The 11,348-nt window shown below is 39.9% G+C and overlaps 1 pseudogene; it reads left to right on the forward strand.

Moving 5' to 3' along the window:
• The window catches only part of LOC107698616 (gamma-aminobutyric acid receptor subunit rho-1-like), a 15,745-nt pseudogene extending 5,314 nt beyond the window's left edge, over positions 1–10,431 (forward strand).
• Positions 10,432–11,348: the final 917 nt, after the last annotated feature.

The raw sequence follows: 11,348 nt of genomic DNA on the forward strand, positions 1-11,348 counted from the left end.
TATATATATATATATATATATATACACTCTACCAGTCAAATGTGGATCAGTAAGACTTGTAAAAATACAGAAACTAACAGTAATCTTGAAAAATGTTATTACAATATAAAATAATGGTTTCTATTTTAATATCCTTTAAAATATAATTTATTTCTGTGATGCGCAGCTGTATTTCCATCATCATTACTCCAGTATAAAGTGGCACATGATCTTCAGAAATCATTCTAATATGCTGATTTATTATTAGAATTATCAACAGTTGTGCTGCACAATATTTTTTGGGAAACTGTGATACTTTTTTCAGGATTCTTTGATGAATAAAAAGTTGAAAAGAACAGCATTTATTCAAAATATAAATCTTTTCTAACAATATAAATCTTTGCTGTCACTTCTTATCAATTTAACACATCCTTGCTGAATAAAAGTTTGAATTTCTTTAAAAAAAAAAAAGAAAGAATAAAAATGTACTGACCCCAAACTTTTGAACGCTAGTGTATATAGTTATAAAATATTTATATTTTAAATAAATGCTCTTCTTTTAACTTTTTATTCATCAAAGAATCCTGAAAAAAGTATCACAGTTTGTAATTCTAATAATAAATCAGCATATTAGAATGATTTCTGAAGATCATGTGACACTGAAGACTGGAGTAATGATGCTGGAAATACAGCTGCTATTTGTCTAATCGTTCTACTCTTATTGTGATTGTAGCCCAATCTTCAGAAGAAGTCCAGACATGACAAAGTCTCCTATGACCAAATCTGAGCAGCTGTTGAGGATAGATGACCATGACTTTACAATGAGACCAGCATTTGGAGGTGAGACGTGTATGCAACTGTTTAAAACAGCATGCACACATTTATGTATTTGTCAGACTCTTTAGTTCAAAGGTGTGCATTTCTATCAGTTCATGCATTCCCTGGGAATCAAACCCACGGTGACGCTGCATGTGAGAACACCTCGTAATCCAGCTTCTACTGCAGAGAAGAGCACGAGTTTCTTTATGACGGAGGCATCATGACTGACTGCTGATAACATTACAACACTCTTTACATGAGCTCTGGAGGAAAGGAAAACAGAGCCGGGTGTCCAGATGTTTGACTGGCCGTGACCCACTTGTGTTTGAGCGCTCGTGTCACAGACGATAGTGAGTCTGAGCTAAAATAGGCCACAGATCCTGCAGCGTTAAATCCCGTCTGCTCACAGAAAGAGAGCGCTGCGCTACTGTAATATCTCTGTAATATAAGAGAGGAGTGAGCCAGTGTTGTCTTTGACTGTGCTCTTACAGGACCTCCGATCCCAGTAGGTGTGGATGTTCAGGTTGAAAGTCTCGACACCATCTCTGAGGCTGACATGGTGAGTGCTTGATTAAGAGCATGCCATTATTATTGTTATTGTGAATGATTTGAATCGACAGACATATTCACTGAAAAGAATCGTCTGCTTCACTACATCGTTATCATGGACATTACTGCTGCCCTGCTGTGTAGCCCAAGACATTTCAAAAAAAAGAAATAAATGAAAATTCATTTTATTAACTTGTTTATTCATTCCAAAAGTAGCCTAAGCCTACAATGACAATAAGAAACAGTAAAACATGAGTTGAATCAAATTGACTGTGAAAGTCGTTTCAACATGTCTGTGCCCAAATTAAGAATTAAAGACTATTTCTACAGCCATTGCAAAGAGACAGCAGAGAAAGAGTGAAAAAATAATAATTAATGCTTAAGTTTGATTCAATATTGCTCTTAATGGAAAAAACCCTGCACACAACATCAGCAATACTACAACGAATAAGACTGATGTATACCCGCGTTGTAACATAAATAAATAAAAAAAAATTTTGGGATATTTCCCTTTACTTTAAACAAATGCTTAGTTTGTGGCTCATTATTATTAATTAAAAAAACATAGGCTATACAATAAAATAGTACAATGACAAATTCCCTTTTATTAAACTTTGAACTTTTATTAACAAGTGAATAAGGAAAATATGTTTTACCTGCGTTGTAACCATAGACTGTATAAAAACATGGACGTAGTGTCCGTGACGTCACGCGTAGGTTTCTGAAGAGCGTTTTTGAAGCCTAAAGTGGGCGGAGTCGTCCGTCGCCATCTTGGCAGCGCGTCACCGCGCCTCACTCCCGGATAATCGAAAATGGGCAAAGAGGCGGAGCAGGTTGCTGAAACCACGCCCACCTAGCTCAACAGCAGTGTCAGCAGCGGCAATCCACCTGTCACTCAAGTGGCCACGCCCTTAATTATGCAGAACCTTAAGGCTTAATATAATTTAAACGGATGAGTTATAAAAACATTCACCTCCCTCACAGTTGTGCAAAATTAGCTATATAGACCAAAATCATTTTTTGTACCAGGCTGTAAACACATTTTTTTTCTGCTGTAAAGTTGGGCATTTTAACATGGGGAGTCTATGGGACTGACTCCCTTTTGGAGCCAGCCTCTAGCAGCCAGCCGATGAATTGCAGTTTTAGTTACTTCCGTGTTGGTTTCACGAGAGAGAGCGGGAGGTTGCCGCTTGGTCACAACGCAACGAGAGTTCGTGGAAAGATGTAAGTAGTACTGTATTAGAAAAATGTTTTACGATTGAAATTTTCAGCGACCGACAGTAAAAGACTATCTAGTAATGCAAATGACTCAACTTTTTATGAAATTTCGCCATTTTGAATTGAACATATGCGATCATGATTCATGTAAATCATAAATGAACAAGAGACGTTTGCGTTTTCGACTGTTAGACATACGAATAAGAGTGAATGTGCACATTTATAATGTTCCTGTGGTTATGATCATGGGTGTTGATTTATACAGTTAACATAACAAGGACTGATATGGTTTTATTAAATGCAGTGATAGTAAAAAATACTGTAACTCTCCACCACTGGTCAGATATAATGCTTGGGACTGTAATTATATTTTGGGACTTTTGTTTTCACTAAAGAAGATGTAGTCATTTAATCAAATGGTTAGTCAATGTTGTTTGCTGGTTATTAATCATTAAATGTAGCACTGATGTCATAATGCTTAGCTTCATGCCAGAGAGCAGGTAAAACCACAGCGACGCACAACCTCGAGTGACTCTAACATCTGCTGCTTTAACTGCTCCGTGTTTTTACCAGCTGGTGTTTCTCCTCAGGATTTCACCATGAAGCTGTATTTGAGACATTACTGGAAAGACGAGCGCTTGTCCTTCCAGAGCACCAACAATCAAAGCATGACGTTCGACAGCCGGCTGGTGAAGAAGATCTGGGTGCCCGACATGTTCTTTGTTCATTCCAAAAGATCTTTCATCCACGACATGACAACAGACAACTTGATGCTACGAGTGTATCCTTACGGAAACGTGCTCTACAGTCTGAGGTGAACGCTTTCAGACCAACCTGACAGAGAGATGCTAATGAAGTCAGTCAGTGAAGAGACTCTAATCATCTCATTCCTTCTCAAACAGTCTGAGCAGGGCCCATAATTAACACTCGCCAAGCACCAAATGAGGGTTACTCGTTAGGCCGGTAACTTTTTAATATTAATTCTAACAATGTCTGAGAGCACGATATGGTTTAGCGTGATTATCAAACTGCAAAGACTGCACTGTAATTCTATAAATATGTAATCAGATGTGCTGCGTGATCATAGCAAAGCGCACATGAGCTTCACCTCTGCAAACACTGAGTCGCTTAAAACGTGCGTTTGAAAATTCAATATGTGCAAAACATCTTCTCAAACTTTTGTTGTCAACAAAAGTGATGCATTTCAAAAGAGAAGTTTCTCTGCGGTTTTCCACCAAAATATATATATATATTTTTTTTTTTTATTATTTAAAGAAAAATTAACAGTTCAATAGTATTAGGGTGATATTTCTTTATTGATTTGTTTAATTTTTAAGTAATAATAATAATAATTATTATTATTAATAATCACAAAATATGAACAGTGCTAATAAAAATGGCAATTAGATGTGTTTCCCCCGATTTTTCTATCTGTTTTTTTTTATTTAAATAATGCACATACAGTTTTGTGGTCAGTAAAAAATATTTATTGCTGGTAAATTTTCTGAAGTCACCGAAGGTGTGGTAAAATGTTAGTTTTAGGCCCTGGACTCTGAGCTGTACTAAACAGATTTCTCCACATCTCACATCTCTTACAATCCAACAATTACATCTCTTTCTTTAAAGAAGAAACAGGTAAAACATGTAAATCCAACAAAAGGAGAAACCCTTAAATATTGGATATATCAATATATCTAAATGTAAAAACACTGAATATAGCAATATGTAGGATGTTTCCACTGGATGTGGTGAATCTGACTGTTGTGTTGTTGTAGAATGACCATCACTGCCATGTGTAACATCTATGTGCAGGTGGTTTTGTTGAACTGAAGAAAACAGATGCATGTGGGGCAAATGTGCAGAGGCCAAGCGGCAGCTGATGTGATGATACGGGTTAAATGTGTTATTATTTCAGATGCGTACACTGATGACGATCTTATGCTTTACTGGAAGAAGGGCAACGAGTCGCTGAACACGGATGACAAGATTTCTCTGTCCCAGTTTCTCATCCAGAAGTTCCACACCACAACTAAGCTTGCGTTCTACAGCAGCACAGGTAATGCTTCAGTGCTCTCAGATGCTCGTCTGAATGTTTAGCGCAGATCCTTCAGCGTGACAAACAGGCTTCAGAGTGAAGCCACACCAAATCCTGTGAAATAGTCGCAGTGGCTCTGGACGTGTGTCCCAAAGCTCAGGTCTTACTGACTGATGGAGTTTCATCACTGGACAAAGGCTACACATTGACACATTGAACAAAGCTCATCTCCATCATGTTCTTGTTCTGCCTGAATGCTGAGGTTTGACCCTGGCGATCCTCTGTGATGGAGCAGCTGGTGTTCAGGTGAAGAAACACAGTGTTTGGTAAGAGGGTGCAGATCCAGAGACAGCCCTGAGGTCGATTCAGGCAGCCGGAGAGCATGAGGCACGTGATGTGGCTGCTTTGGGCTGACTGAAGACCAGATGGGCTGCTGTGCTCTGGATCATCTGCTGAAGGAGCCTGGAGCAGGAGCTGAGCGTCAGGCTTCAGTGCAGTGTATGCTAGTTCATATTAGTCTGGGTTATTTTCACTCAGCTTGTTACAGAAGGGCTTTTCATGTTTTACTTGTTAAAGGCATAGTTCACCCAAAAACAAACATTTGCTGTTAATTTACTCACTCTCAGGTCATCCAAGAGAAAGTAAAGAAGATTTTTAGCTGAAACTGTGCTCCTTGGTGATCCATAAAATGCAAGTTAGCAGCTACTGTCACTTGAGAGTCAAAAAAAGCAAATACAGGCAACACAAAACAAATCCCAGTGGCTCCTGATGATATAGTGAGGTCTTATGAAGCGAAACGATCAGTCTGTGCAAGAAACTGAACATTATTTACAGCATTATTACTGTAATCCAGAGCTTTAGACAAACGGTCCGGAGTGACGTCCTGTTCATGAACGAATCATTCTTTTGAACCAGTTCTTTTTATTGAACTATTTGAACCAGTTCATCTAATCAGACTGAATCATCTGAATCAGTTCGTGTCTCTAGCAGCACAGATCTACAAGCTACTCAATCAGAACTCACTTTCAGACGCCTGACAGTCACTGAGCCGAAATAGCAGCGTATCTGATTCTGTGATGAATGAACTGATTCAGTTCCTCCAAGAGACACTGAACTGAACTGAGCAAACGGTTCGACTCGGACTGAAGACTGATGAGCCGCTGATCTGCGCATGCGTGAACCGAGAGCTTGAATGAAGGGGAGAAATGAACGTTTTATGGTTTCTCAAGGTTTATGTAAAAAGGTGAGTTGATTAAGACTAGTTTATTCACTTTATATGCTTTAGACATGTAAAACATCCACGTTTCACATCATTATTGGGTGCTTTAATAATATAATTGCATATACATTACATCAGTGTCACTGCATCACTTTCATGCACAGACCAATTGTTTCGCTTCAATATATCATCAGGAGCCACGGGTATTAATTTTGTCTTGCCTGATTTTATTTTATTTTTTTGACTCTCAAAGTGCCGATAGCCGCTGACTTGCATTTTAATAATCGCCAAGGAGCACGGTTTCAGCTAAAATCTTCTTTACTGTTCCACTGAAGAACAAAAGTCACCTACATCTTGGATGGCCTGAGGGTGAGTAAATTAACAGCAAATTAAGATTTTTGGGTGAACTATGCCTTTAACCCTGGGTCATTCTAAACGCAGGTAAAGGGAATCCTGGGTCAGCATGCTTCATGTTTCACACTGCTCATAATTTACCCGGGGTTAATAATTAATCCTTGTAATCATAAAATGATGTTTCACACTGTATGCTCCTAAACCCTGGGTTACAGTTATCATCTGCATATTTGCAGTGTCAGCATCTCTGTTTATATAATGACTAGCATTCTAACAATGTTTCATGAGTTCACCTGCCCATCCGGTCCTGATGGTTAATGGTAAACAAACTCGGCTTGAGCTCAGAGTTCAGCCTTCTTATTGCGGTACTACATAGAGGAAGAATAACAGAAATAGAGGAGGAGATGGGGAGGTGGAGGGATGCTGGAAGAATTGTCGCTGAGATCATAATGACGATTGACAGGACTGACTGATTAGGCTCCTCCTGAACCTATGTTTGGAACTTCATGTCGTTTCATACGGGTCAACAGCACGAAAGCGGTGCTAATGCTCCGGAGCAGGATTTCATAACCCAGGTAAAAACGGTGCTCACCCCGCTTCTAAATGTATAATGCCTGGACAAATCAAGACACATTATTATTTGTTATATTTAACAAATAATCCAACAGACCCCTCACCCAACAACTGGACTGGGTGTCGGCATGTTTGTGAAGCCACAACTAACAACCAGAGGCAGAACGGGCAGATTATAGCAGCAAGGACACCTTAGCCAGATAAGAAAGCTTTTACGACCTAAACGAATGCAGTAAGAGTCTCCCTCTTACTTAACTACCTCTGAAACAGACATGCACTGCCCATAGAAACGGACTTCTTTCATTAATTCATAGACAAACCTTGCTATGAGTGAACATGTATACCCCAGGACATCGTGTGTATTATTACTGTTGTTGTATATTTGTTTTTGTATTGCATACTGTTTTATGCATGCGTCATGATAGAATTATTAGATAATGTAACCCTATTTGTACCATGCTGATATTAAAATAACCCTTGTTTGGTCCACTACACATTGATGGACATCACCTCCTCATAGCATGCAGTGTATTCTTGTTATGCTAATTCATAGCATGAAGGGACACAAACTGCCAGCACACTCTAATATACAAAACATACCTCTTTTCCACCAAAGCATGAGTGCTGGTTCGGAGCCAGAGCCTAGTTTCAAATCGGTTCTTCATCTTTCGACAGCCAAAGCACCAGCTCTGAACCAGGAAAAGTGGTTCGTAAGTAGCACCAAAACATTGCTGGTCTAGAAGTAAGAACCACTTGGTTACCGTGACCAACAAGACGAACAGAAACTTTTGACTGCCATTTCTGAAATAGCATCTAAACACAAACACGTTGAATTCGCCGTGTTTGGATGCCGATGTAACGTCCACCACTGTTGATTGTGTGTTTAGGCTTGTTGGGGGTGCATCGGACGGTGTGCTGCGGGAGTGATCGGAGAGCAGACGACTCTCTTTATGCTTTTGGATTGCTTTCGCTCTGAGACTGCTCTCGTGTTTGTTCCAGACCGTCAGCCTGTGCATTACTGCTGAGGATTTTACAGTGACTCCTTCAACCAATCGTCTAGAACTCTCTTCATTGGCAGAGCAAACACAAACTGTTGTATGTTCTACCTCCAACAATATAACAGTCCAAGCTGTAGATCTGTTTTCGAGTTAGAAACCAACGTCTTGACACACCAGATCCTGAACGTGTTGAACAAACAAGGGACTTTTCTGTACTTATTTATATACTTGTTTGTTAAACTTTCATATAAAGACAATATCACGCAAGCAAGAGTGCATTATGGCCGTATAACTCACTCTTGCTCGTGTGATATTGCTTTATTATGGTTCTAGCAGTCTAGATCAGATCACAGCTCGTCCCAAAGCCTAACTGAGACGAAACATCAAAAGTAAATGCTGTGAACTTGAATTCATTTTATTCACTCAGATTATCTCAATGCAATATGGCAGAGGTGTCCGATTCTGCTTCTGCAGAGTTGAGCTCTAGTCCCAAGTAAACACACTTCAACCAGCTAGTCAAGGTCTTCACTAGATCACTAGAAACTTCCAGAGGAGCAGGACTGGACTGGATATGTTCAACACTGGTAGAACGTGGCCATACGCTGAATGTGATTTCCCACATGCTATTTTTGATTTATCAAAACTCACTAATATCAGATGTTTCTGTCGACTGCTGTTGGTGAAGCGCTGGCTGATATCCTCACAGCACCGCTGATTGTGTTTGAAGGCTCAGATCAGCTCACATCCGCTATGTGTGGTTATAAAACTGGCATGTGAATTTGTGATCAGTGATATTAAATGCAAATGAAGTGTAGAAAACAATGACGCTGTACATCTCAGCCCTCTTTCTGCATGCTGTAACATTTCCACTGCTATGCTGCTTGAACAGCACTGTCTAGGGTTTGAAAATGGATGTGCAAAATCGCCAACACTGATCTGGCCATTTAATTGAGTAAAGTATTGTCAAATTGCACCAACATAACTCAGCTGCACATGTAGTGGGCTGTGAACGCTCCCCTATCATCGCAACACATTAATCCAGATTTGTGTTTTCCAGGCTGGTACAATCGTCTCTACATACACTTCACTCTTCGGCGTCACGTCTTCTTCTTCCTGCTGCAAACATATTTCCCAGCCACGCTGATGGTCATGCTGTCCTGGGTGTCGTTCTGGATCGACCGCAGAGCCGTGCCGGCGAGAGTCCCTCTCGGTAGGATAAAACCGCTCCACATGGACATGATCAAATATAACTGAACATTTATTAATAGAGAGATTATTCAGAGTGTGTTCAGTCTGAAAGGTGCAAGCAATGCTGAGATCATGGGTTTGATTCCCAGGGAAGGCATTGAAAGTCGCTTCGGATAAAAGCGTCTGCCAAATGAATAAATGTTTAATTTGGATGGAAACCCTGCTAAAAACCAGGTCGTGTCCTGTTTGTTCAGCTGTAACAGTCCTTAAAATCACGTGCAACCCATGCTTTCACACTCAGGCATCACGACGGTTCTCACGATGTCCACCATCATCACCGGAGTCAACGCCTCCATGCCCAGAGTCTCCTACATCAAAGCCGTGGACATTTACCTGTGGGTCAGCTTCGTCTTCGTCTTCCTCTCTGTCATCGAGTACGCGGCCGTCAATTACCTGACCACCATGCAGGAGCGCCGAGAGAGGAAGCTCAGGAATCAAGTAAGACCACTGTTTGCTCGTCTCTGATGCTGGTAAATTAAGACGATGAGAAGAGAGTGATGCCGCTGTATCATGTCTGTCTCTCCTGTGCTTACGTCTTGACGTTGCAGTTGCCTTGCACGTGTGGAATAGCAAACCCAGAGGACATGATGATGACCACGTGCTACAGTGACATGGATCCCAGCGCAGCGGGGACGTATGGGATGCCTGAGAACGGCGCGAGGCAGGAGCGGATCCTCGCCCAGCTGACCCTCGCCGACAGCCAGAGGACGAGTCGCGTGAAGACATCCCGGGGATACGTCAACGTCTGGATAGACATTCATGCCATAGACAAGTACTCGCGAGTGATCTTTCCCGCCGCTTACATGCTCTTCAACATCATCTACTGGTCCATCTACTCCTAACGCCACAGCGGATCTGTACCAGAACAGTCATCCACTGGGTCTCTCTGCCTTCTTGATCCAGGATCTTGAACTCTTCGTATTTTTAAGTGTTGTACATTTCTATTATGTTGAAATACGTGTTATTCGTCACAAATAAAAACAAGAAGCCACTGGTGTGAAATGTCTCAGAATCAGAGGACTGATCTGAGAAAAGCTGCCCGTTTAGAGGCCACACACATGACTTTCACATTTCTCCTTCAAGAATGAGTAAACATTAAGTTATTTTAATGCATGTATTTATCAGGGACGTCAATCAGTGAAAATCTTTTAATTGTTATATGCATAATGTTGTTGTGGTCACACATTAAGAAAACTAAATGGTAAGCTTATTGGGTTCGTCAGTTTGTGTGTGAATGTACAGCAGTGGCTCTTCACTCAAAACAATGCAACAACCATAAAACAGGTTTCTACACTCTTCATGGACATACAGGAGGATGCAGTCCTCCGCTGGCGTTCACATGAACCTTTCTGCACAATATTGATGTTTTCTATTGACAAGAATCTTTATAAACAACATCTAGCCTAAATTTACTAAAATAACTTCCTTGATAAATGCTTTTATAATGTAATTTTTCATTTTTAATATTACAAACTGTGCTGTGTTTTAATAAAATACATGTTAGGTATGATTAAAAAAGGCATAGTTTATTTTTATTCAACAGAGGGAAAAACAAACAATGCATATTGTATGATTCGGCATTGTGCATTACTCATCTGAACATAAGGATGATTTTAAACCTCAAATCTTTCTGAAATATACATGACCTTTGTTCCTTTCTTCTGCAGTCTAGTAATCTCTGGTAATCTATAGCGGCCTGCTAATGGATCGTGCCATTTGTGACGTGGAGGCTGGGCTGGGAAAGACCTGCGTGATTTATCTCATGGTTTACACTTCTATGATTGTTGTAGAATTTTATACATACCCAAAAATCATATAGACTTACTGTACCCCTCATTTATTTTCAAAACTAAATGATTTCAAATCTAACTTTAGCCTCTGATTTTCATCACATTAAACATAAATAAACAGCGTTTTCTTAAAGGGGTCATATGATGCTGCTAAAAAGAACATTATTTTGTGTATTTAGTGTAATGAAATGTGTTTATGCGGTTTAAAGTTCAAAAAACACATTATTTTCCACATACTGTACATTATTGTTTCTGTTTGTCGATTTTTACAAAGCTCATCGGTCTGAAAAGAGAAAGGAAAAATTTAAATCACATCATATGACCCCTTTAAGTTTCTTGTTTTAATAAGTGCTTGTTTCATTACACAAGCATACTGTGAGGATAGATTTATTCTATCATCGCAGTAGTTTGACTAGTTTCTTGTTTGCTCATTAGTGTGCATTTATTGTCTTTTTTCCAGTTTTGAATGTGACTTTTGTGTTTGAGTTAACCTCGTTTAATCTGTATCACTAACTTTCCCAAGGCAGACGAACTTAGAGTGGTTACAATCATCCGGGTTTAAATCG

This window comes from Sinocyclocheilus anshuiensis, unplaced genomic scaffold, assembly GCF_001515605.1.
Source record: "Sinocyclocheilus anshuiensis isolate Anshui unplaced genomic scaffold, SAMN03320099.WGS_v1.1 scaffold2684, whole genome shotgun sequence".
Taxonomy (NCBI): domain Eukaryota; kingdom Metazoa; phylum Chordata; class Actinopteri; order Cypriniformes; family Cyprinidae; genus Sinocyclocheilus; species Sinocyclocheilus anshuiensis.